The sequence below is a fragment of the Pyrgilauda ruficollis genome, unplaced genomic scaffold, assembly GCF_017590135.1.
Source record: "Pyrgilauda ruficollis isolate IOZ18807 unplaced genomic scaffold, ASM1759013v1 scaffold97, whole genome shotgun sequence".
Lineage (NCBI taxonomy): Eukaryota > Metazoa > Chordata > Aves > Passeriformes > Passeridae > Pyrgilauda > Pyrgilauda ruficollis.
This window is the reverse complement of record NW_024531821.1, coordinates 654,350-681,578: the sequence shown is the minus strand read 5'-3', so window position 1 is coordinate 681,578 and position 27,229 is coordinate 654,350. Positions and strand designations below refer to the sequence as shown.

General features: G+C 42.4%; 1 protein-coding gene across 1 annotated transcript in view; it reads right to left on the bottom strand.

The window, feature by feature from the left end:
- SLC6A11 (solute carrier family 6 member 11) overlaps nt 1-27,229 on the bottom strand; it is an 88,289-nt gene that overhangs the window by 15,703 nt on the left and 45,357 nt on the right. The gene's annotated exons all lie outside the window — the stretch shown is intronic.

Sequence of the window (27,229 nt, the reverse complement as noted above, 5' to 3'; positions counted from 1 at the left end):
CTCCTACCTTAAAGAATGGAAATAGACTTTTTTAGCTTTATTCATCTCTTATTAAAAGTTTCCATGCCAAAACAAGATTAAAATTAAAGCTCAAATACTTCGATAACTAACCCTAATATTTGAAAAATTGCAACTTCAAAGGACAGAACCTTACAAAACAATAAACAGGAGCATTTTCTACTAAAAATGGAAAGTGCTGCTCTGCAACATCCTGCTCTCAAGTCTGGCAGCGCCCCCGTTTTAAGTCTGTCTGGGTAACCTCAGTTTGCCCTTCTTGTGGCAGCTCTAGGACACAGTCTCCATTTCCATGGGTGTTTTCTCTGCCCAGGGAGATGAATTGAGCTGCCCAAACACAGGATGCTGCTGTCTGGAGGATGCCCTGCCTCCTTTGTAGCTCATGCAATGAAAGCAGGATAAGGAAGAAAGAAGGGGGATGTGCTGTAGTGCAGACAACAGAGCCCTGCTCTGGAGAATTAGGATCTTTTCATGTCCCTGCCATAAAGTTTCTATGGGATGTTATGTCCATAAATCACTTCAAGCAACCTTTTCTCACATGTTCCTTGACTTGGCTGTCCCCCAATGGGTGTCCAAAGCAAAGGAGAAAGTTACTGCTGCAGATAAAGTGAATTAAAGTCACTTCTTGAACAACTGAAAAACACCAGAGTTGAACAAACCAAATTGAAAATCCTCAGAAGAGTGACAGTCCCTCGTTTTAGTCTCAGGATAAATGTCTTTCTGTCAGTAAGATGGGGTCATGCCATCCACTGAAAATAAAATAAATTAGGTGTCTGAAGCACATGGCCAGTGCAGAAATAAGTCATTTTGCAAGGCTGAGTCAGTTTTTTTGTGATGATCAGGCCTTGTGCAGTGAATTTAGGGGGCCAAGCAAGGGCTGAGAGGGACAAAACAAAATATTGCATAACTGTCCTGAGATGAGTTCAGTGCCTGAGCAAAGCAGAGACCTCAGGGACAACCTGGGATGTGTTGATGGTGATTATTTCCATCAGGCACGGAATAAAAAGCAATATCGTCAGGTGGAATAAAAAACACTTAATGGAATTGTTGTTTCTTTTGGGAAAAAAAAAAAAACCAAAAATCATGGAATAAAAAGCAGTTCCTTCAGGTGGAATAAAAACCAATTAAAGGAATTGTTGTTTCTTTTGGGGAAAAAAAAAATCATGGAATAAAAAGCAGTTCCTTCAGGTGGAATAAAAACCAATTCCTTCAGGTGTTCACCTGAATGAATATCTCAAATTCCAGGGGTTTCTCTAACTTTGTACTTTCCCTTTGCTTTCTGTGCTCTCTGGATATATTTTGAACAAGCTACAGTGCAGCTGTTGTGAAATCTTTCTGTGGATGCAGGAAGCATCTCCCAGGACACTCTGACTTTAACTGGCACTTCCTGTATGACAAACAGCTGAATAAACTCAACAATTTTTTGTAGTTGTGTAAAAAAAAAAAAAAAAAAAAAATTGTGTAAAATTGTTCCATGTTTGGGCAACATAGGAAAATCAGGCAGCTCTTTTCAGCCTGATCCTCCCAAAAGAGAGGCAGGGCTTTTTAAAAAATGAAAACATATTCTGTTGCCACCTGAGAAGGTTCATTTTACAGCCCAGGGGCTGATGTGCAGCTTCCCTCGTGTGGGTAAAGCAGCACACACATCCCCCCTTCTCTTTTGGCAGCATTCTAAATTCCATCTCACAGGTTTGTGTGCAGTTCCATTTCACAGATCCCTGGGACGCTGCCCAGGTGACAGTCTGGGGTTCCAGTGCCATGCTGAGCTGAGGGAGCTGCCACATCCAAGGGTCTCCATGAGAACAGCAACAACAACAGAGCACCAGGAGGGTTCTCTCAGTAAATAGAATTAATATATTGGTTTTCTGTCTGTCCCTGGCCTTTCCTACAGCCCACACAGCTCTGTTTGCTCCCTTGAGAATTCCTGTCAAAATCAGAGGTATTAATTTCACATTGAAGCCCAAGCACTGGCTGGGATCTGCATAAATATCCACTTTTTTTCTTTTTCCCCCTCATTCTTTACAGTGAGGTTGAACACCAAGCTGAAAGCATCCTTAATTCCAGAGTGTAAGTGACAATCCCATCATCAAGCACTGCCTGAGAATACGGGAGAGCTCACAGAGCAGTTAAAACCTCTGCTTGCTCTTTAAAACATTATGTTCCAAATGTTGACAGTCATTTATTTCCCATTTTGTTATCAGAGAACAAGCAATCACTCCAGGTTTTCTTTTAATTTAAATTATTCATTACTTTTTGATGAACCTCAGCAGTGTTTGTATTTTAAAAAGCAGTTTGCCTTCAGTTTCAAATGAGAATTTTAAAAATAAAGCCGTGGCTGTCAGGAGATAATAAATGAAATTTCAAGGTTAGGGCATAGAATAACTGCAGAATTTTATCACAATGCCTGAATAAAACAACCTGTTGCCAGATAGGTTTAGAACAGGTTTAGGTTTTATGACAGGACTGCAGAAAAACATCAAAATGTGAAGTCTTGACCTTGAGGTAACACCTGCACTTAAAGAGTGACCCCAGCAGACATGGGCCAATTAGCAACAGGTTTAATTAAGAGCACTAACAGAAGCTTTTGGAGAATCAAAGCATTTCAAAAGTACCTGCCAGACCTCTCCCTAGCAAAGGCTTCCTTCCTCTCCTGTGGAATGAGGTGGGAGAAGTTCAGCTCCAAGCACTGCTGGAAGAGCTCAGAGTAATTTTAGGAAACCCCCAAAAGAAATGCCCAAAAGAAAGGCTAAAAAAACCACAGGATTAAAAAATGCAGTTTCTAATAGCTTTGGGAAGAAGGCAAAGTCCCAATTCCACCCTGTGCTTCCATCTGCAGCATCCTGAGAAGCTCTTTCCCATCAGTGGGTCCCTGAAGCTGCTTTCCTTGCCCAGCTGGAGCACCTGGCTGGAGGAGCTGGCACCGAGAACCAGGGGAATTGCTGGGTTCACCCCACAGGGAACAGGGGCTGCTCGTGCTGTCAGCCTTCCCAGAAATTCAGGGAATTTCTGAAACAGATCCACCAGGGTGTTCTGACCTTGCTGAAGCTGCCCACACAGCAAGCTTTAATATTTCCTATTTACAGCACTCCTTTTTCCAGTCTTACATCCCAGGTCTCTCCAATAAAGGACAGTTTTATCCCCAAGCTGAACTTCTGGTGACACCAGGCAACTAAGAATCATTCTGCTGTAATGTGCAATGAAAAGAACCATTCCCTAATTTGCATTTGATTACACTCCTCTGCTAAAAGTCCCATCTTTATGTATATATAGAAATATATTTCCAGAAATAATACTAAAATAGATAGCAGTGGAGGACTGAGCATTTTACCTCTGTTCTTATTCCAATAAAATGATTTTTTTTTCTGGCTTTTTCATTATAAAGAACATCCAGCCACATCACAGCCTCCACTGTTGGACCTGGTGTGGCAGCAGGGGGGAGAGAGGGAGCTGCACACACTGGGAGGGAGGCAGCAGATCTACAAGAGCCACACCTGGCTGCTTCCTTTAACGCTTCCCATGTTCCTCACGGTGAAAAATGTTCTATATTCCCATGACACCCCCAGGAAGGCAGGCAGAGATGCAGTTTGGGTGTTTTCAGTGCAGGGTGCTTTATGAAAGGGATGGAGGAGAGGCTGAGGCGCCACATCTGCCCAGCTGAGCAGGAAGGTGCAGCACCTTTGCATTCTGCACAAAGAACAAACCACAGTTCACTGTTTTGGCCAGCAACCCAAATCCCTGTGCAAAGGCAGGAAAATAAAACCAAGCAGGTTGCATTTACTCTCCAGTCACTCTCCTGCAATCAAGAGAAATTTTTTCTTAAATAGCAGCAAACAGAAATCAGCTGAGTGTCTGTGCTGTGCAGCTGCCAAAATACAGAACACAGAGGTCAAGGTTCTGTTCTATTCACAAAACAACCCAAACACTTGGGCGATGCAGACGTTCAGAGGGAATAAATCCATTCCTTGCATGCATCCTGCTGTTCCCTGACTAGCAGCACACTGATTATATCTCATTCCTGTCAATCCTGCCGGCAAAATCAAACAGGGAAGAATAAACTTCATTATCTACATTTTCCCACATTGTCAGCACAGTTGTTGTACCTGTATAGTTTATCATATTTGACTAAAAAGTAGTCAAATATGAAAATTTATTTGACTATGAAATAGTCTTGGTATATGTTTAATAAAAAAAAAAGGCAAAAGACTACAAATCTTCTGAACAGAGTTAATTTAAGAGACATTTTGTGTTTAAAAATCAGACAAAAGAAGTTATTCCATAAAATTAAACCAGTTAATCTCTGGGGTCCCAATGAAAACCTTTTTGCTGAGTATGAAAATACAGTTTTCCACTTGGAACTAGAATCTTGAAACACCCAGTCAGTAAAACAGACTGTTATAACACAATTTCAAAGCAGGATATTACTTTAGCTCCAGACACAGGTTAAAGCCCTGAGAATTTTTAGAATGCTCTTCCCAATAAAAGACTCTGGATGACGCTGCCTCAACAAACACAATCTCTGATACCACTTATTTCTGATATATTTATCTTCCACTGAATATAGCCCTTTAAAAGACAGCTTTCAACGTCTTTTATCCTGTCTGCATTTATTGAAGCTCTGCTAGGAGTGTGAATGTAGAAAAATGAGGATATAAACCAGACTATCCACTGAAGATGTGCCTCGGGCTGCTTGCAGTGGCAGCACTGTGACAGCCATCGATGTCCAAGTGTTTGGTGTGATGTTGGCCAAGTGAAGCTCAGCTCCTCCAGGCTCCTCCAGATGGCAAGAACAGCACAAAAATATCCCTCAGTTATCTCCAAGCAGCCTCAGCTCCAAGGAGTTGTGGCTGAGGGCAAAGCTGGGGTGCCTGGCTGAAGAAAATAAAGGAAAAAAAAAACCCACTGGATCCAAGCAGCCTGGCACCAACCACGTTACCTAAAATAAATTCAGCTCTTTAGCCCCTGCCCTCTGTCCCCAAATGCCTTCTTGGAAAAAAAAAAAAAAAATTAATTTATCTCTCCCAACTCAGTGGGAAATGCCATTAAGTGGGGAACTAAACCCAAACAAAATATGAGCTGTGCATTGTGGGGAAGCAGCAACAGAAATGGTGAGTTTTGGATGCAGGAGTGAGTTTGTGGCTGAAGTTTACTACCCAGGGCTTTCTAAACAACGCAGCTTCTGAAAGCAGAGCCTTCATTAGAGCAGGAAAACAGCACTTAAACGGCCAGGCAGAAAATGGCTGAATTAAGCCCTTTTTCCCTCTCTTTAATGGTAGTGATTCTCAAAAGATTCAAAGTAGGTTAGGGGAAGAATAAAACAGCTATGTTTCTAGTGTCTACCTGACAACAGCTTTTGTAGGGGTGAATAATTACATGAAAATCACTTCCTTTCCACCTCTCTTTGGGGTTTCTGTGGGTTGCTAGGCAGTCTCTCTGCTACCTTCTGCTAATGCCACTTGCAGAGGGCTGAATACAGTAAATTCATTGGGAGAATGGAAACTCGGGAGAAGAAGGACCTAAATACTCGGAGTTTTGTTTATTCATTGCTGCCTTTGGAGGCCAGCACTATAGCTGGGATCACTTTACAGGTATTGAAATGCTAATTTCTCAGGGGGGTTGTCGGCCAAGTACCACCCAGTTAAAATGGGACGGGACCTTCCTCCATACTGGAGCCACACCAGTTGCATGTTCCTGTGGCAGCATCCAATTGGGAAAATCAAGTGCTGGAGCAAAGCAGGCATTGAGGATCCTTCAGGGACTCACAGGAGCAATTCTTTTCCTTCCTCTCATTGCTTTTCATGAGTAAAATATTCCTACACTCCTTAATCCAGAATTTAGGGGTGTCTTGGTGTGATTCCAGGAGGAGCAGCCACAAGGTGCAGTTGTAGTTCCCTGAGTAAATCACGAGGGTGTTTATCACTGAAGGGCTATCAGGGAATGAAAGGGCATCACAGCTAAAGGTGATACAGAGACTCCATCATCAGAAGGCATGAAAATACACTTTATTATTAGAAATTTTAGTTCTTATAGAAACCATGGTGGACTTAAGACTCGATTGGCTTTTAGGAATTTTCTCTCACACTGTTGGTGAACTATGAATAGCGCATTCTGGAGAACCAGATCTATAAACAATGCTTACAGAAAGAGAGATAATAATTGTTACAGAGAGATAATAATTGTTGGAATTCTTTTGTCTAAGTTTCTTACAGCTTCTACACAGCTTCCCAGGATTTTCCTGGGAGAACTAGGTCTCTCTGCTCAGAGGATATGTAATTACTACAGGTGTTCACAGAGAGGAGGGGGTAGAAAATCCTGGAACAGATTCCCAGAGCAGCTGTGGCTGCCCCTGGATCCCTGGCAGTGTCCAAGGCCAGGCTGGATGGAGTTTTGGAGCAACCTGGGCTGGTGGAAGGTGTCCTGCCCATGAACGGGGGGTGGCACTGGCTGGTCTGTAAGATCCTTTCCAGCCCAATCACTCTGTGATTGTGCCTAGGTTAAAAAAAGAAATAAACTTTATCCAAAGATCCCTCTCCAGTGCAGAGAGCTGGCTGAGCACAGAGGGGCTGGAATCTCCCTCCAGAGAGCAGGGATGAGTGCCTGTGGGAAGGGCAGCAGCCAAAGCCAGAGCAGGGTTCTGAGGGGTCTGAAAGTGCCTTTGATTTTCACTTTTACCCTCCTGAGCCTGGGATTCTCTTTGATTCATTTTCATCCTCAAAGTTACCTCACTCAGCCTGGCGCAACAGGAAGCAGGGAAATCCAGAGGCTTTGAATTCTCTTCCCTGTCAGCGTTTTCTCAGGGCAGGATTCAAATCCCTTGAAATATGTATCAGCTTTCCATTAATTTAGTTCTGGAGCATGTGGAAGGAGATGCCTGGCACTATAAAGTACAGACTATCCCAGAGATATTATTCATATAAAATCATTTATATCCTTATGATAACATGATTTGGTGGGGGGTAAAAAGTTATCTGGAACAATTTTGTGTCTGAGTGAAAGCAAACAAAAATTGTCTTCAGTGGATTGATAGCTTGTCTTTGGGAAATTGGCAAGCTGGAATATTTGGAGTATTGATATTTAATTACAGTATCTCCTTTTAAAAGAGGACAAGTATAATTAAATCCCAATATCTCTTGAGACCAGCACCTTTTTCTTCACTTCTTCCTTTCTCTTAAGTGCAAAGGTTCAGGGCAGGAGGATGCTTTGCATTATTGTTCTGGGGTGTTTTGGGTATGGAAAACCATCCCACCCTTTGGGAAGGCAAAATCCCTGAGTGCTGAGCATCCCCATGGTCCAGTTTGCTGTGGAGCCCTCTCGCCTTAAAAGCATCAAAAGTTCTGCCTTCTCCTACACTTTCACTATAGAAAGCTTCAGGCATTTGGAAATAAAAGAATTTTTTTTTTTTGTATGGTGTGGAAAAAGCACAAAGAATAACCACTGCCTTTTTTCTCTTTTCATATTTCATATATTTCCATGTATATTTCATACATTTTCAGTCCCAGAGACACCAGAATTTACCAGGTCTTTTAGGCAGCCTGTTAATGTCATTTCCTATAAATGATAAATAAAGATGCTCAATTTTTTAAAATAAATGCAGGAAGTGCAGTCAACTAATTTTTAAAATGAGGCTGTTGATTAGAGTTCCACTTTACTGAAAAAATACCAACAAGTGCTCTCAGGATGAGAGATCTGACAGCCCCCACATCCACCAGAATGCACTCCCAGGGCTTTCAAAATATTTACACTTAATTCAGCTGAGGCATTCATGGGAGGGGTGACCCTGAGTAATTTCTGCACTGCTCTGAATCCAAACCAAGATGGTTTTAAGGTGTTTTTTACTCAGATATTCTATTTGTGTTAGATTTACCAGAAAGCAGGGCTCTGGGGTAGGTTTGCCTTTTAGGTTTTCAGGGGGATGGAGGAGATTAGCAAATGCAGTGGAGCTCCATCTCCTCTCACCAAGCTGATCCCTTCAAAATAACCAATTTTTATTACAGATCTGCTCAATTGTAATACCCCAGTGACAAAACCGCTTCTCCAGTGGCTTTTTTATTAACTCCTCTTACTCTCTTTAGTTTTTTCACCACCCTTGAAGCCTGAGGAACACTGGAGATGCCAAACACAGCATCCAGCCCTGATATCTGAAGTATTTGCAAAGGGGAAATGTTTTGGTTGTGATCATTATTCACAGACATCATTCAGAAATGAAGAGGAAGCTGAAACTGGGTTGTATAACATCAGGTGAAATGTTATTTAACCTAACTTGTTTTTAAAAAATTCTCAAGGATTCCTTTTAAGCCACCTGAAGAATACTTATCTGTAACTGAACTCTTAACAAAGGATCCAAAAAACCTGTTTAAAACAGAAGAAAATGCAGTTACAAAAGCTGAGGATAGTTTGATCTTAAATTCTTCCTTTTCTTGAAAGCAGCCTAAGCCTTGTAGAAATATCTGACACCAGAAGATCCTCCCAGAGTGGGTTCAGTTTCTGTTGGGAAAACAGAACTGCTGCCTGTAGAACAAAGCCTTTGCACCACCACAGAAGGTCACACTTCAAAAGCATTGTTTTCTCCCCAAAACTCTGCAGTTCCCTCCTTCAGAGGAACCTATTTTCTCTGCTTTTATATGAGGAATGAAAACCACTCCATTGAGGTTTTTCCTGCTCTTCAGGAATCGCCAGGGATTTTCATTGAGCTCTGAAGATCCCAGACCACTTCAGGTTCTGAAGGTTCTACTCGAGCTCCATATTTCACCTATTTCCATAATTCATCACATGCAAATGTCTCTGCGTGAGGTAGACTTACATTTAGCACTGCGCAGTTATAAAAAAAAATAGAGAAAAGGGATGCTCAGAAAACAAAGAATCTGCTGCCTCACTACTGAACGCTTGAAAATTTTGCATTTTTTCATTTCAAATAGGTGAAGCTTCTGCTATGTTAGGGCAAAAAATTCGAAGGAAATTTTCCCATCAATTTCCAGGTGCCTGGATTTTACCTTGCTAGATTTTGGAGAATAAGAATTCATGAAAACAAGAAATGCAACTAAAAGTCTGATTTATCAGCTTCTTTTGCTTGCAGAAATATTTTTTAACGTAATTAAATATGTGAAGAGTTAATATATAAATATATTCTACTGCTCCAATGCAGCATTTGGCAAATGATGGGCTTGAGCACACAATATGCAGAGTAAAAATTAAAAAAAAACAAAAACTCATCCCCTACATTATAAAGACCTTAAAATTGAGCTGGATTGGAGTAATCAAATTTATGCTATAAATACTCATCTCAATTAAAAAAAAAAACAAAACAAAACAAAAAAAAAACCACCCTGCAGAAATATATTTTAATTTTCTAAGCAGTAAATCAAAGTTTGTCTCACCTAAGTTTAACTGTGTTCATTAGAGCTTTGTTCCCCTCAGAGGTAATAAAAAGTGTTACTTACACATACCAAAAATTAAAAAAAAAAAAAAAAAAAAAACCAAACCAAAAAAAACCAGCCTGCAGGAATATATTTTAATTTTCTAAGCAGTAAATCAAAGTTTGTCTCACCTAAGTTTAACTGTGTTCATTAGAGCTTTGTTCCCCTCAGAAATCCCTTAGAGGACAAAACTGCCAAAGGAACCCTGAAGGTGGCAGTGGGGTGTTAGGCCAATTGGACAAAATAGGGAAAAATAAACTTACCCAGAGACTGTCCCCTCAGATTAACTGTCCCAAAGACAGAGAAGTTCATTGTTAAGATCCCTGTATGACCTTAGGTCACCCGAGGAGTCAATTGTGACTTCGGGTATGCAACAAACACCTCATAACCCTGATGAAAAGAACTTTCTTTAACTGGACAGTTTTGTCAAGGGATAGCTGAGAGTGGTTGGTTTTCCATACTGATAATACAGTTTTTTTCTCCCCGGGTTGCATTCTGCAGTGAGCTCTAGCAACACTGCTTAATTCCTTGGATGAGGATGTGACAGGCACCAGCAGTCCAGGGTGAGACCAGCCCTGGTGGAAACAGCTCTCCTAACATGTGCCCGTGATGCCTTGAGAAGATTGCCCTAGAACAGAGGCTGAACAGAGGTAAAGAATAAAGCAGGCATTTATTAAAAGGATCTCCTCAACAGATGCACCTTGGGCAGCACCAGAGCCCAGCCAGGGCTGCACCCAAGATGAACCCAAATGGTCCCAAAATGCACGAGCGCTCCCGGGGTCTCTCCCTGGGATCAGCTCTGCTCCATGTGCACATTGCAGTTCAGTGTCCAATTCCAGCTCAGCCCCTGCACTCCCATCCTGCTTGTTTTTCTCTCTGCAGCCCACGGGGTTTGTGCTCTTGGGCTGAGATTTGGATCATTTGTCCTTGGTGCCCAGCTGGAGCAGGAATTGTTTTGTCTCCCTGCTCTGTGCAGAGCTCACCATCCCCTGGTATGAAGCTCAGACCCACACACTAAAGCAGCACAGAATGTGAAAATATAAAAGCCAAAACCTGAGGCATCACCTTTCATGGTTATACTTTTTTTTCTTGTTTGTTCTCGCATTTTCTACAGCGGCAGCTGCAGCACTAAAGGCTGTCTGGGGCAGTAAAAACTCCATTCTCACTTTCTCAGATCAGATCAAATTCCTCCCTTAGTAGCTCCTCATAGGGAGCTGGGGGTGCTCAGCCTGGAGAAAAGGAGACTCAGGGGTGACCTTATCACTCCACAGCTCCTGAAAGGTGCCTGTGCTCAGCTGGGGTTGGGCTCTGTCTCCAGGCAGCACTGACAGAACCACAGGACACAGTCTTAGGCTGTGCCAAGGGAAATACAGGTCGGACATTAGGAAAAAGTGTTTTACAGGAAGAGTGATAAAGTTCTGGAATGGCTGCCTGGGGAGGGATGGAGTCACCATCCCTGGGTGTGTTTAACAAAGCCTGGTTGGGGCACTGGGTGCCAGGGTTTAGTTGAGGTGTTGGGGCTGGGTTGGACTCGATGCTCTTGAAGGTCTCTTCCAACCCAGTGATTCTGTGATTCCTCCATTTTGGGGAAGATGCCATTGATTCTGAGTTACGTTTTTCCTGCCTGCAGTTTCTGCTCACACACCTCTGCTGTCAGAGCCTGCAGCCAGCAGGTGATAGTGAGGAAATCTCTGTCTCCTGCCTCCATGGAAAGCAGAGGAACCCTCCCCAGAGCACAGCTCCCAACTCCAGCTGCCACCAAAAGCAACCCAAGCCCGAAGGCAAACAGAGCTGGATTTGGCAGTGTGGCCCTGCCCAGAGGGCAAGAACAGATTTCCATTCTCAGCTGCCCTGGCACAGTGCCCTGGGTGGGCACCTCCACGCTGGAGCCTGGCCAGCTGCTGGAATGGTGCCACTGGCAGCTGCGTTCCAAAAATGAAGAAACCAATGGAGCTTCTATAGCACTACCAGTGCAGAGTTCACCTCGCTCTCTCTGCACAGCCTGCACCTTCTGTGTCTTCTCTACTTGGGATTGGAACCAGCACAGAAGCTGCTGGTAAAGCTTAGAAACTGCAAACAAAAAAGATAGACTCCCCCCAAGAGAGATTGTTGTTCCTGAAGGGTTCTTTTAAGTGGTCAGCACCCACGTGGTTGAAGGTAAAGGAAACCTGGGTTTATATTCAAAAACACTTCGGAAAAATCTGTCACTAAAAGCTCTTAGAAACTTGAGCAATTGTGGTTTAAGAAAGTCACTGCTGGAAAAATCTCTGGGGAACAACCTCCTGGAAGGTCCCAGGGGTCTGGCTGACCATGAACCAGCAGTGTGCCCTGGAGCAAAGGCCAGCAGCTCCTGGGCTGAGGATGAGGAGGAGTTACCAGCACCCTGAGGGAGGCAGGTGATCCCTCTCCTCTGCCAAACACCACAAATTCAGTGCTGGGATCCCAGTTCATGAGAAACAGGGACTTCCTGGAGCCCAGTGGCAAATATATTTGAGGGAATGCTGCGTCTTGAAAAACATGAAAGGTTTGAGAGGCTGAGAGTGCTGGGACTGCACAGGTTAGAGGAGAGAACTCGGGATTCTTGAGTACAGATAAATGTGTATAAATAAATACCTGGGAGGAGTAAAGGACAGGGAATCAGTGCCTTCTCAGAGGTGCTGACAGAAGGACAAGAGGCACAAACTGAAACAGAGCAAATGCCATTTAAATTTAAGGAAAACGTGTGAAGAGAACAGGGTGCCCAGAGAGAGCTTGTGGAGTCACCACCCTTGGAGAGCTCAGAACGTGACTGCACTTTGGTGGGGTTTGCAGTGCTGGGTTTAGGGCTGGACTTGTTGGTTTTAAAGGTCTTTTCCAACCCAAGTGATCCCGGGGTTGTTCTGGTTGAGCCTGCTTTGGGGGGTTCTATTCAAACAGGAATTTTCTGACCTGCTGCCATTTGCTTCACTTTAATTTACACTTTATTTTACAGCAGGGACACAGAGACTGCCCCAGCAGGGTGGACTCTCCAGGACAGGGAACCTTCCAATAAAACCAGCCAGAAGCCCAAGCTGAATCTGGACTCTTGTGTTTAACAGTTCACAATTGGCCCATCTGTAATTAATTGAATTAATTGATACTTTCAGCCTCCCACATCCTCCAGCAGGGAGTTCCACCATTTAGTCATTCATTGTGTGAAAAAGCACATTCTTTTGTATTTTTCTAAACCCACTACATCTCCATTTTTATAGACTTTTGCCAAAGCCAAGGCAGGGCTCCAGGAGGACCTCCTGAGTTCCTGGCTGAGTGCCACCCAAACAGGGAATGGTGCCTTGACTGTGGAATCAGGAGGGCTGAGCTCCATTTCCAGGTTTGACAGTGTGTAAAAGCGTTTTTTCTTTTTTATTTTTCTTTTTCTTTGCCTTTTCACAGAAAAAAAAATAACCACCAGTGACTGTTGGGTGTATAGTGTCCTACACTGCTATTTAATGAGCATCACAAATAAATACAAATCTCCGAACAGCCACTTCAAATACTCAATTTTCTACAATACCACCAAAACTGTGGCCTGGCTTCCAGTTATTATCCACTAAGTAACTCTATTATAATTTGATTTATTTTAAAAACTCAATTTATTGCCTAAAGACCAAAAGGAAAAAAGGGAAAATGTTTTTAACAGAAATGTCTCTAGAAAATCCCTCAACTAAACCCAGTGTTTAATAAACCCATTAAAAAAGGCCAAGTGACAACTTCTGACCCCACTGTGTCACACAAATAAAAACTTAATTGAAGGCAGCATTGATTTCCTGCTGCACACAGAACAGTCTAAATATTGCCCTCCATAAGCAGAATAAAAACTGAGTGCTTAGGCAGAATAAATCCTAAAGACACAATTAAAAGTTAACTTATCTTTTCTGAAGTAACCTCAAAACAGAGAAATTAAATCTGGGGCAACACATTGCTTCAAATAGTGGTAGTGACAATATGGGTCAACAATCCAAAAGGACAGACAAGGAAGTATTTTATTTTGTTCTAATTTAAAGCCATTTCAGTCACTCAGCCTTTCTCAGAGCTACTGATGTGGATAATCCCATGCTAACTCAGCAAAAATTGGCCTGGAAATCTATGAAAATCCATAAAGCTAACCTAAAGCATTAACCACTTTATTAAAACATCCTTTTTCATTTGAAAGGCAACATTTTCTGGTCAATAAGATTTAATAGAATGGAAAGGATTGAAATTACTGTCAAGACATGGAAATAAAACTGGTTTTTCACCTTTGCTAGTGATACTAGCAAAAGTAGCAAAACTAGCAAAGGTGAAAATAGTTTTGGCCTTTCCACTAAAAAAAAAAACCAAAAAAAAAAACCAAAAAAAAAACAACCCCCAGTGACTGTTGGGTGTATAGTGTCCTACATTGCTGTTTAATGAGCATCACAAATAAATACAAATCTCTGAACAGCCACTTCAAATACTCAATTTTCTGAACTGTTGTGAGCTGTTTTTTTACCTTTGCTAGTGATACTAGCAAAAGTAGCAGATACTCATTAGCTATAAATACACAAAAATGTGTTCAGCCAGTGCAGAGGTCACGCACTGTCCTTTTTTCATTGTTGCCAAAAGCAGATATTTGGAAAAAGATTACAGCAACAAATCCCAGTTTGAATCTAGGCAGTTAAAATGTATCCCAGTTGAAATGGCTGGAGCACAGTGCCATGGGAATGCTCCCCAAAGGTGGATTCCTCTTCCATTGTCCCCACAGGAAGCCTGGCAATCCCATCGCCTCCCCTGCCCTGCCACACCCTGCCGGGGGTCACAACGGGTCAAGAACACCTCGAGGAGCAGCCAGAGATGGAAACCAATAAATGTCTGCAAACACCACTTGTGGGTGGGTGGATGTGTCCCTCTGAGCACAGCAAACCCGAGTGAGTTCCACTGCCGCTCATCTGCCTCAGCCAGAACAATCCTAGGGAGCAAAAGCAGGAATTCACCAAGGCCACCTCGCCACTGAACCCTCAGCAGATCAATTCTGTGGCAGCACAAGCAGGGAACTGGTTCAGAACCCATTGCAGTGACCTCCTCCGAAACGTAGGTTACAAAACCCTGTAAATTTATTTACTGCAACCTCAAAACTCCATAGTCACTAACATGTGGTATTCACATTCTCTGAACGGAGAGAGACATGATTGTCTCTCCTAGGATTTTTCCTGGAGAAGCACAGAGGGAAGAAGAGAAAACAATTCTTACCGCTATTTTCTGCTCCTGTTGTTTGGCACATGTGGAATGTGTTATGGGGATCGTTTACCCAAAGTGATTTGGGTCTTGGACACCAGTGAAGGTTCTTTTGATTCCTTGGCCAGTTGGGTCAAAGCTGTGTCCTGGCTGTCTCAGACAGTCACAGGTTTTTCTTTAGGATTTTTCAGTATTCTTTAGTGCAGTATCTCTTTAGTATGTAATTTAGTACAGTATTAGTTAATATGGTATAGCTTAATAAAGCATTTGTTCGGCCTTCTGAAACATGGAGTCAGAGCACATTATTGGGGTCATCCTGAATCAATACAAACACACACTCTGCTTTTTTTTTTTCTTTTTTTCTTTTTCCTGTAGCCTCACCCTCAAATTCCACCAATGAAACTACGGAGCAAGCAACAGTCATTAATTTTGTCATTATACAGAATTCTAGAATAGCTAAATTAAGCTTTAGATTCATCTCTCCCCATACTGCCAGTTCTTACGGTGGGAATTGCACTAGCACAACTACAAAGGGTATTGGGACCACAAGCTCCAGGAAGGAATTTGGGGTGGCACCTGAGGAGAACCTCAGACTCTGTGGCTGAATGAGCAGGAGCCCAGCTCTGGGACTGCCAGGGCAGAGATGATAACTCAGGGTGGCCCAGCTGCCTCTGCCTCAGAGTTAATTGCTGGTGAATGGTGGCTGGAATTTGCTTGGAACCAAACCAAGAGCTTGGCACCCACCCAGGGTTACGTGCCAAGAATCTCTGAGATTACTCCAGCAAGCTCAGAGCAACAATTTGTCCAACCAATCTCTGATTTTAAGATCTAATTTCTTTTTAAAGGGGCATTTGGGATTTGTGATTTCTCTCAGTTACAAGGCACTGAGAGTCCCCCTGACAATTTGGGGAATTTAAGGAGCTACTAACAGCAGCCAGGGAGAAAAATCAGAATGAGCTCCCCAAGTAATTTTTATAAATAAATACAGGGAGGGCTCAAAAAAGACAACACAATAAAGCAAATTTGGTTTAGACCTTCAGGCAGAAGCTTGTGTTCTCTGCCTTGTGACAGATTTATCTGGGTGAAGTTAATTAAGAAAACAAACAAAGCACTGCTGATGTCTGGGCTTGTTTTAAAGGCTTATCTGAAGTGTTCAAAGAGTGGTTTAGGGGTGGTTCCACCCCAAAACCATCCCTGGTGTGGTGTCTGTCCCTCAGAATCGCTCCTTGCCTGTTCTCCCTCATGGGAGGGACCTTTGGCTTCTCTCTGGTCCCTCCAACCTACAACATTCCCTACACAGAGTGGGAAGAGACAAAAAGAAACCATGGGTTTGTTTATTCTTTCCCTTTCTCACTTGCTGCCAGCTCACTTAGTGTTGCCTTCCTCAGCTCTAGGTTTTGGAAATATGCACTCATCCCTTACTTTCCCTTGCATATACATGGAACTAAAGTCAAAACTTAAACCAGACATAAAACCAAACCCCCCCCCCAAAAAAATCCCCAAAACAACAAACCACCTAAACTACTTAAAAACTAAACAACAATCTACAGGGGTAAGTGGAGTACTAGAAATACAAAAATACATTTATCAGCAGTATACCTGCACTGAAAGTCACTGTCTGCTGAGTGTCAAAATGCACAAGAAAGTCAATTAAGCCCTGTGTTATTTAATTTCTGCCTGATTCACTCAAGCTGAGGCATCTCTGCTCTGGCTCTTGGGCATTCCAAGGGCTCCACAGGACCAGGGCAAAGAGGAATTTCTGGGATTGATGATTTATAGAACTAAACCACACTTTTCCCTCCCCTGTTCAATACAAGGACCATGAACCACCTCACCTACTTTGTTGCCAAGATGGAATTACCAAGCAGACAATTGAAATTTGGACTTCCTCCTCCTCTGGCACATCCTCTGCCTTCATAACCAGTAACTCACTGAGGGCTGCTTCTCCCCAGCAGATTTTTTGGTGTTGCCATCATTTCCCACCTCTGCTGTGCTCCCCTTCATGGCTGGATAAACAAATTCCCTGAGCCCCCCAGGCTGGAAAGTACCAGGAGCTTTTTGTGAGCATCCCCAGAGCGCCCATGTTGTTTTATTGTTTAACACAGAGGGATTTAGAGCATTTAAAAAGCCTGAGTTGTTTTTGGAGTGGCAGGAGCTGTGTACCCAAGTGGTGAATTTTAGTAAACAAGCCACTCAACATTCACTGGAATTCTGCTGTGAGCCTGGGCCTTTTTCAAGAGAGCTGGGCAGTGGAAAACCTTGCATTTATGCCACAGAGCTGGCAGAAACATAAAGTAAAACTGAGATCAAGACAAAAATGTGCTAGGATAAAAAATGCCTTTTAGAAACCATATTTAGGACCCTACTTCTTGACAATTGGCCTGCTAAATATACAGACATTGATCAAATGGTTAATTTTGCAGAAAAATGAACCTTCAATTTAATTTTATTTGCACATTTGTATGAAACATAAAAGCATTTGGCCAAAAACTGGAAGGTGATTTAAGAAGCCAAATGTTGTTGCTCCATTTTTTAAATGAAGCATTTGATTTTTAATTCCTAAACAAGATTTTGTTTCAGAATGTAATAATAAGTAAAAGTAGAGAACTCAAATGTTTAAAATAAAAATACTTTTAAAAGGTCTGGTCTGTGTGAAATGTTTTCTGTTTGTTCTTCTAAAATATCAGTGTGCAAACAGAACTTGAATGCAGAATCACCAAGAACCAAATCCCATTTCCCATTTTAAGGGGTTCGGCTGCATTTTGATTCAAGTATTCTCTGGAACTGACCACAAACAAATGAGAAATCAGTGAACCCTGACCCCAAACTGCAGCAATATCTGCAGATTTCCTGCCAAATTTGTAAACACATTTTCTCAGTGCATTTCATTCCCTCTCTGCTTGTGGCACCCAAACATTTTCTTCTCTTTTCCTTATTTACAGACCTAAATTTCAGCAGCACTGTGGGGCTGGCCCTGGTGGGACAAAGCCCATTTTATTGTTTTATTTATTTCTGTTTTCCAGTGGCATCAAAAGCTGTTCCTGCAGCCAGGATTCTGGGGAGAATTCTGGGAAAAGCTCAATTTATTGAGCCTCAGTTTTAAAGCAGCTGCCTATAAAAATCCATATGGGAAAATCCATTTTCATCTGGAAATTGAGAAGTACACACAGCTAAGGAAAGTTTTCCTTAAAATATCCATGATCTTTATAGGAATTCCTGTATTACAAAGTTTTCAGAGATTTAATGTTAACACAAAAATTTATCTCTTTAAAGACTCGTCTCAGAGGAGAGAACATGAAGACACGTAATGCACCACAGTCAAATGGGAAATTAGGAAAATGTTGATTTCCCATCCTGTCATTTACCCTCACAGGCAGCTTTGGTGATTTCACATCAGTGTGAATATGTGGGTGTGTGTTTTATCAAGCAGAAGGGAGAAACAACTGTGCAATGGGAGGTAAAGAATAAAATTGGGACAATAATCCAACAAATAATTCAACACCTAAGCCAACCCTACACCAACACAGTGGAGCTCCTTTATCCATAAGGAAGGAAGAGGCAGCAATGCAGTAAATCCCATATTTAAGCAGAAATGTCCCACTAATTGTAGTGGATAGCAAAACCTTGGCAGTGAGTGCTGAGGGAAGCACCTTGAGCCTCACAGGCACCCCAGAGCAGGCTCCTCTCCCAGGGCAGGGCAGCTCTGGGGCTGCACACTCTGCTTTCAGCACATGTTTGCCCAGCCCCTTTTTTCTTGGCTTATTTTGAGAGTTCAGCTGTTACTCCAGTTCTAGGGTGGAAATAAAAAGAGTTTCAGAAATGCCAGGGGGATTAGAAAGCGTTTTGTTGTACAGGTCTTGAAAGAATAATCTTTAGGAGCACTCAACTTTCTAAAGAGCAAATTCCAGATTTCCTGCAAGCACATCATTCCACCAGTGCAGTAATCTTATCTTTTCCTTTTTTCTCTCATTCCTCTGGAATAATGGGATTGAGAATCCTACTAGCAATTCTTAAAATAGCTCTGTATTTCCAGTGCCTCTATTTATATGGTATCATAAACCCACTTGCATCACAGAAATAACATGGAATACTCATTTCTTCACTTACTGACCTCCCCTCCCCCCGCATTGTGTTCAAGCTCCCTTGTTATTATTTCCTCATTAATATCCATCTGTCACTTAGCATTTTATTTTACCAATTCTGAATTTCATCTGAAATACGTACTTTTAACAACAGCTTTTCTCTGCTAGAAGACTGGACTTCTAAAGTAGCTGACAAGAGTGAAGTCATTGATATTATTTGTAATCCTTTAAATGTTCCAATTTATGCAAAAAAGGCTCTCTAAGTTGCTCTTGTATTTCTTTTCAGGTTCCACCATGAAAGCAGTGGGAAGTCTCTGGCTGCCATGCCCCTACTCTGAGTTAATGTGTGGATCCTGTCTCCCTCCAGTGGCAACTGCACCAGCCATAAAACCTGATATTAAAGTGCAATTAAAGCCTCTCTGACACTCAGATGATGCCTCCCCACCACCAAGCTTGCTAAGGGCTTGCAGGGACAGCTGGAGGAGATTCTGTGTGGCCCAGAAATCCCAGAGAAATCCCAAAATGAGCCCATTCTTCCAACAAGTCTCTTCCCACTGCCCAAATCTGCTCAGCTTGCTGCTGCTTGAGCAGCAAGAAGAAACACAGAAAGAAACCGTGGGCAGAAGGAGGCAAATCCTCCTTGAGGGCTTGAGATAACACCCCAGGGCCATAACCGGAGTTCAGAAAGCACATTTGCCATATAAAATTAACAGTCACAACATGATGGTGGTGAATAAACCAGAGTTGTCTGGTGAGCCATGAAAAGGTGACTTATATGCACGGACACACCCCAAAAGTTTGTGTAAGGAATTCAGACTGAGCCTTTCCCACAGAATACTGAAATTTACCCAAAACCTTTCCACTTAAATGCACACAAAACTCTTGCACTTAAATGCACACAAAACTTTTGCACTTAAACATTCCCAATCAATTGCACAATATAAAACCCAATGTGGTGAGCAAACGCTCCAGGCACCAAAGAGAGTTATTTTCTGCCCCAGGAGAAGCCCATGGGTGTCTCCATCCCATCCTTTTGGGATGTGTGTCCCCAACCAGATTCCTGCAGAGAATGGGATGCAGCTGCCTTGGAGCAGGGAAAATGCAATGTGCTTCCAGGTTGGCCCTTCATTTGGGGAAATTCATTCCCTTGATTTGGGGAAGATGGGGAAACCATCCCAGGAGGGATTTCTGCCCTTGCTCAACACCTCTGCCCTTTCACTGCATTTGGGAATTGTTGCTCTCACTTCTCTTTAAAGCCACATAATCCATAGTGCAAAATCTGCAGGACATATTAAATGAAATAGTTCCTCACTAGGGAGGTTATAAACTGCATTGTAGGAAAAATATCTCTAAGCATCACACTGGGCTGTATCCTTGAATTTCACTCCTTACAATTTCAAACCTCAGTAATTTGTAATAATGGTGCAAACAGCAGACCTGGAGAAGAATTCATTTTTTTTCCAGTTTAAATTTGAAAATTTAAAGTTTAAATTTGGGTGGGGGATTCCTACCTAAGAGCAACACAAGAACCTCACCTCCCACCGCAAGACTTTCTCCTTTCACTGAGAGAACACTTTGAAATTTAGATTATTGCTTGTTCAAAGGTCCAGGTAAAGGGGGAGTTGCAGTTATACAGATAATAAATTTGGCTGAGGATTTTCATCCTTGCAACCTTTGTATGGATTTCTGACTTTCACTCTTGTTTTAATTTACTGCAACTCACACCTGGTTCAGACTGTGACTACCTGCTGAGGGAAACAATCCAGAGAATGGCAAGAAAGTGGGAGGAAAAAGAGTAAATTCCACCCCCTTAGCAGAACTGCACAAGTATGAGAGGAGCTGGACATCTTCCTCCTCTCATTGCTGCTATTTTTTCCCAGTTAATTATTTTTTTTTTTTTTTAACTGCTGCCCAAACTCTTATAAAAGCCAAAAATGCAGTAAATCACTAAAGGATTTACTACCTTATTGGTGCCAAAATTCAGGATGTTTGACCTGTCTCTGAAGCATTTTCCCAAGCACTGTCCTTAAAAACTCACCAACCAGGATATTGAAGATATCCTAATGGAGCAGTTTCTCATTCCACTGCAAGTTTTTCCCTTAGGGAATCATGGAATTATTAAGGTTGGAAAAGACCTCTAAGGTCGTTACCTTTCACATTTCAAGCATTTTCCCAAGCACTGTCCTTAAAAACTCACCAACCAGGATATTGAAGATATCCTAATGGAGCAGTTTCTCATTCCACTGCAAGTTTTTCCCTTAGGGAATCATGGAATTATTAAGGTTGGAAAAGACCTCTAAGGTCATTACCTGTCACATTTAAAAAAAAAATAAATTAAAAAGCATCCAAAAATTCTCCAGCAATCAGAGATAATTTCATTGCCAACATCTGAAAATCCCAAGGTTTCCATTGTAAGGATCAGCAGGTTTAAATGCAGGATTGGTATGAAATCACTGCTCAGCAACCTGGATTTTCTGAGCATGAAAACACCCAAAAATGAAATCCAAATTTCTTTTACAATTTTTGTTGTTGTTGGTTTTTTTTTGTTTTTTTGTTTTTTTGTTTTTTTTTTTGAGAAAGCAGAGCCCTAACATTTATGTTTGAATGCAGCAGTTTGCTCCACTCTCAGAGGCAGAAAAGAGGATTTTCTTCTGCCTTGCAGAAAAGCTTCACTGGCCTCGAGGTGGCGATAGGATTGTGGATTCCAGGGCTGCAAATCCTCAAATTGCAAATCCTCCATCTACATCACTTCTTCTTCCTAGAGCAACTCAGCCCCCCGAAATCTTGGAAATAAAAAGCCAAGGGAAGAGACATTCTCAAATGCTTTTGCAGTTGGGGTTTTCAGATCAAGATTTGAGGAAATATTGCCTCCACACTGATCCACCACTCCCAAATTTCTCTCACCTGTATGTATATTATAATTAAACTGATTGGAAAGAAATTCTCTGCAGTTTTGGTAAGCAGCACCTTTTTAAAAGAATATTGTTCTTTATTTGCTGAAACAGATTAATATCATGTTAAGGAGGGGAAAAACACCAAAATAAACTCATGCTAATACAAAAATTAAGGAAATGTAATGAAAAATTACAGTTTCCAGGGGAAAGATAAACAATGTGCATTTATTTTAAAGTGACTTTCTACCAGAAAAAAGTGTTTTCTCTGAAAGGGATGTACTAAAATTCTCTTTTTCTCTGCAACTAAACATGTAAACAGCCTAAATGCCACAGAGGAAAAAGCATTTTTTGATCCAGAGGGCAATGCAAGGAAGAGAGGGATCTCAGCAGTACAAAATCTACCCAGACTAAGTGGGTTTTCAGGTTAAGCTGATGCTCATTGCTGTGCACTCATGTTTTGGTACTCATTTTCAAGAAGGAAAATCCAGAGGGCTTCAAGCCAGCCAGCCAAGTCTCAATGCCAAGGAACCTGATGGGCAAAGTCCTTCTGGAAGCCGTGTCCCAGTTGTCACCTGCACATCCCAGCTGTCTAAAAGGGAATTCTGGCTGAGCTACCAAAGAATTGCAGAAATATTTCTGCCACCACAAATTTTATTGCAGTTTTTTTTTCCCACTGCAAATAAAAAATCTGAGAAACCTAAAACCAATTTACCTGTCATGGCTCTGATTTTCCTGTATCTGATTAATTTGGCTTTGTTCCTCAAGCTCAACATTCACATGAGAGTTTATCAGAGGTGAGCTACAACCTGTGTTCTTCCCACAGAGAAATGGAAATTTCTCCAAGATTTTGGAAATCAGCTGTTAAGTGCAATTGTGGCTGTGTTGAGAGATGCTCTCATGAATATGTTCATTAAAACAATTCACAGCTTTAAAATTAAAAAAACCCCAGCAACTTGGCCAATTTTTAGCATACAAACATGCAATAAAAAATAAAGCTTTATTCTTATTTTCCTCCCCTTTTTAACAAGGGTTAAATTGATGTGATTTCCCATACAATTATCCATACTGGTACTTCCTGACCCATCAAACTGCTACATCTGCCCCTCCCTAAACTTCTCCCAGGCACCAATGTTTGCAAAATCCTCTCACAAAGACCCAAGTGTTTTGCCCGGAACGGCTCAGTGAGCAGCACACGCAATTACAATCACCTTAAATCTGTCCAGGGACAAGCAGAACCCTATTCTGAGTCAGGCTTGCACACAAATCCCATAACAATCCCATTAACTTCCTGCAGCACTGCTTTTGTGTGAGTTATAGCTCAGCAAAGATCCCTCATTTCAGCTATAAACAGCACCTGTATCTCCCAGATTAGGGCAGAGGGATCTATTTCAAGCCAATTTGAGCATGAAGATTATTGAGACCTTTTTGTTGATGAAGGAAAACACTTCTGAGGCTTAAACAGAGCTCCAGACTGTTGCAGCTTCCACTGATGCAACACAAAGTGATTGGAATGAGCTGTAAGCATGACAAAAAATGGCATTTTCAGAGTGAGAGGATTGGGTCTGCTGGAGAGATAGAATATAAAAATGAAATGGAGACCAAAGCCCTTGGAAGCTGAGGGGAGCTGCAAAGATGAATAGCTGCTCACAAAGCTTTAACCCACCATGGAATGCAAATTGCACAAAGACAAAAGAGTCCAGAACTTCAAACTGAAGTGAGCCTTGAAGAGAAATTTCATTTATTTAATCCCCTGTAAACATAGCTGGCTGTGGGGCTCAAATGCCTGTCTCCTCATGTAGACCCAGCACCCTCCCTGAAATATTATTGAAACAGGCCAGCAACTGAAGAGGAAAACAAATTCTGCTGGTCCACGTGATTTATGCTTTGGCATTAGGGAGTAAATCCACTGAAATGAGTAAACATGGAAGCTGGAAGCACGAATCTCCAGGTAGTTTCAGTTGTGCTCCTTGGAAGAAAGCTCCAGAACCAACTGGCAAGAGGTTTATGGAGTGGGGGACGATCTCCTGATTTCTGTGGGTTTGAACACTGAATTCTGCATTTCCATAAAATGGAGAATGCCTCTAAATCCATTCTATTACAATTAAAAGTTGCACTAAAGCTGAAAAAAAAGCTATTTTTAAAATAAAACTAGTTGTGCCAAATCCTACTTTTAAGTCTGAAGAACTAAGCTTCCTCTGTTTCTTGAGAAGGGACTAAAGATGGCACCCATTAGTCTGAAAGCTTTCTTCAAGTATTGAATTTATTATTCTCAACAACCTGTTTGAATTTTGGTGGAATGACAGTTTTTTCCAACACAAAAATAATTCTCTAAGACCAATGAACACTACAGTTCAGTTACCTGCCTTGGTGTTCACCATCTCTGTTAAGGCACATTTTTTTCTACTAAAAGGTGTTTAAAATCCAACTGAAGAACAAGAACTTGTCAGTGAAAGTCTCCCTGAGCCTGAGGAGGAACTGGCTCCTTAAAGCATTCCCAAAAGGAATTCCAGCCCCACTTGTGAGGGACAGACAGACACAGCTCAGTGTGAGGGACAGACAGACATAGCCCAGAGTGAGGGACAGACAGACACAGCCCTCGTGTCTCCAGCCCTCAGTGCTCCCCAGGCTGCTCCCACCAACATGGGCTTTGCAAATTGTCATGGCAACAGGAGTTTCTTTGCAAGTGGCACCAGGACAGTAAATAAGCATACAAACCCTCCCTGGAGTGGCAGTCGTGTCCCTTAAGCTGGCAATAATGTCCCTTAAACTGGCATGCCCTCCCTCAATGGCAAACACGAGCAAGGGTGTCAGTGGCACGTGGGAAATCCACAGGCAGGGCAAAATCCTGTTAAGAGCCTCTAGAAAAGCACTGGGCAAGGGAGGGAAGCAGCTCCTGAACAGCAGCACTGACCCCTGCTCACAGAGGGAGCTCAGCTCTGCTGGGAGGAAAGGCTGGCACAGCTGGCATTGCTCACCTGCACAGGAGAAGCTTTGGGGTGACTGAGCTGTGGCCTTGCAGGGCCTGCAGGGGCTGCAGGAAACATGGAGAGGGACTTTTTACAAGGAATTCCTGCCTGGGAGGGAGGACAGGCTGCTGGGCTCTGGTGCTGCCCAAGGTGCATCCATGGAGGAGATCCTTTTCATAAATCCCTGCTTTATTCTTTAGCTGCATCTGGTCTCTGTTCTAGGGCAGCCTTCCCAAGGCATCAGTTCAGGGTTTTTTTCTGCTATGGGAAGAAAAACCAGAAGGGGGGATCTGGATCCATTGAAACTGATGAGTTTTAAAATACAAATGCTCAGGAACCGTGGGAAGGACAATGTGATTTTTTTATGTGCGCCTTTGGCAGGAGCACATCAGCTGGACAGGGCTTGGAGCAGCCTGGCACAGTGGCAGGTGTCCCTGCCATGGCAGGGTGGCACAGGTGATCTGTAGGGTCCCTCCCAGCCCCAGCCACTCCATGCTCCACACAGACACTGTGCGTGGAGCACAGCCCAGGGTGTGGCACAGCATCAGAGCACCAGGGCACTGCTGGGGAAGGCAGGGGCACCTGCAGCTCCAGCCCCACACCCAGGGGTGAAACACCAGCTCAAACCAGGCGGAACAAAGCGGGGCCACCCCTGCACTCCATGAACACAGCGCACAATTCCCTATCCTGGATAAAAGGGCTTTGGGCACCTGGGGCTCAGCTGGACCCAGGCTGGACTGCTGGATTCACTGCAGGCTGAGCCTGTTGGGACGTGCTAACAAATATCCGGGAGTGTGCCAGGGAATCCTGCCCTTCCCTGTGTGCCAGGGCTCATTTCTCTGCTGAGCTGGGGCCACCTCTGCTGCAGGTGCAGCTGGGATTCTGCAGCCAGCACTGACCCCACTCCCACAGCCCTTCCACTTCCCAATCCTGCTGACACACAGCACAAATATTGTCAGCTCCACAATACACCTTATGATCCAATTTTCATCTAAAATTTTCAGTCTTTTAAAAGAATCTTTTTCTTTCTGTTTTTTTGGTTTGGTTTTTTGCCTGTTTAGGTTTTTTAATGGAGTGGTTTTTTTTTGTTTCTTTTTGGTTTTTTGGGTTTGTTTTGGTTTTGTTTTGTTTTGTTCTGTTTTTTGGGTTTTTTTCTGTTGAAATATTACTTGTTTAAAGCAAACATTACAGATATTTCAGATGCCCCAAGGAAATTACCTGAAGGAGCCCCTCTATTGTCTTTTATTTAGTTTCATTTTATTTTTTATTTAAACAAAATACATGTCTAAAGTAAGCAGAGATTTAAAAAAAATTATGCTGACACATCTTCAGTAAGCAGATTTAAAAAATCATTTTGACAAATATTCCCAAATTCCTTTCTGTCTCCTTCTCAGGATCCATTTAATAATGTAATAGCCTCAGGAGAAACGCTGTGTAATGTCTTTCACAGTGCCACAGCAGATCAGTAAAATGCTGTCTGCAACCTGTCAGGTTCTATAGAGATTGTGTCACTTTCCCCCTTCAATATCACACAAATGATGGACAATAACTCTTCTATTGTAATCCTCTGTCACTGGAAATTAAAAAAAAAAACCAAAAAACAAACCAAACCAAACCCCAAACCCCAAACTTAATCCATTATTTCCATGTTCTGCTCTACATTAGAAACAACAAAACAGGCAGATTTCCTGTTGAGCACTTTGTTCCTCCTTGGTTGCATATTCTGCTGTAAAGACAGCAATCATCTGAATGAATAATTTCTCTGTTAATTATGCCTGAGATTTAGATTTGGAATGAGCAAAGAACCAAAAAATGGTGAAATCCCAGTTAAATTTATTCCACTAAACTGGTGGTAGCGCTCTTGTCCCTCAGTGGCAGAAGCACCAACTGCAACTGGCTCTGAACATCAGCATTTATCAACCAAAATACTTTCCAATTTAAAACCTGATCTGTTCCAACACACAGCATGGCTTTACAGCCCCGTCCCCAATTCCACACCTCCAGTGAGGAACTGGTGACTTTCATTTATTTAGCTCTTTGCCAGCTGTTTTTTGCTCCTCGTTTTAAATCAAAAGTTGCATTTAACAGAGGGCAGTCAGCAGACACATCCATGTGATGGCACTGAAGGCCTTGCACCTGTAATAGTTGTAATATCTATAATATTTCCTTGTGTTTCCTTCCAATCCTTTTTTCCTTGCAGTCTGCAACATTTCCTTGCATTTCCTTCCTTCTGTGCACTGCTGTGCAGCACATCCACATCCACTGCTTCCTGCACATCCCAGGTGCCTGGAACGTTCTACCTGAGCAAACCCTGGGATCTGGCAGAGGCAGATTCCTTCCCAGGCTGGGTTGGGAGCATTTCCTCCCTCATCTCCATCAAGGAACAGCCAACACCATTCATCTCTGCAGCCAAGAGAGGCCAGGCAAAGAGGGTTGGATTGAGCTCTTTTCTGACCCAGAGATGGGGCAACTGAGAAGTGTTTTAAAAGCTTTTATTCCATTTTCAGTCTCATGAGAAGGGTGAGACAATACACCATCACAATCAGAAGCTATTTCTTAATTACAATACACTATAAGTGTTTCTTGGCTATCAGCTTTTTACTCTGCCATGCTGTAAATGCCTTAAAGCAAATAATATAAAACCACCCCTT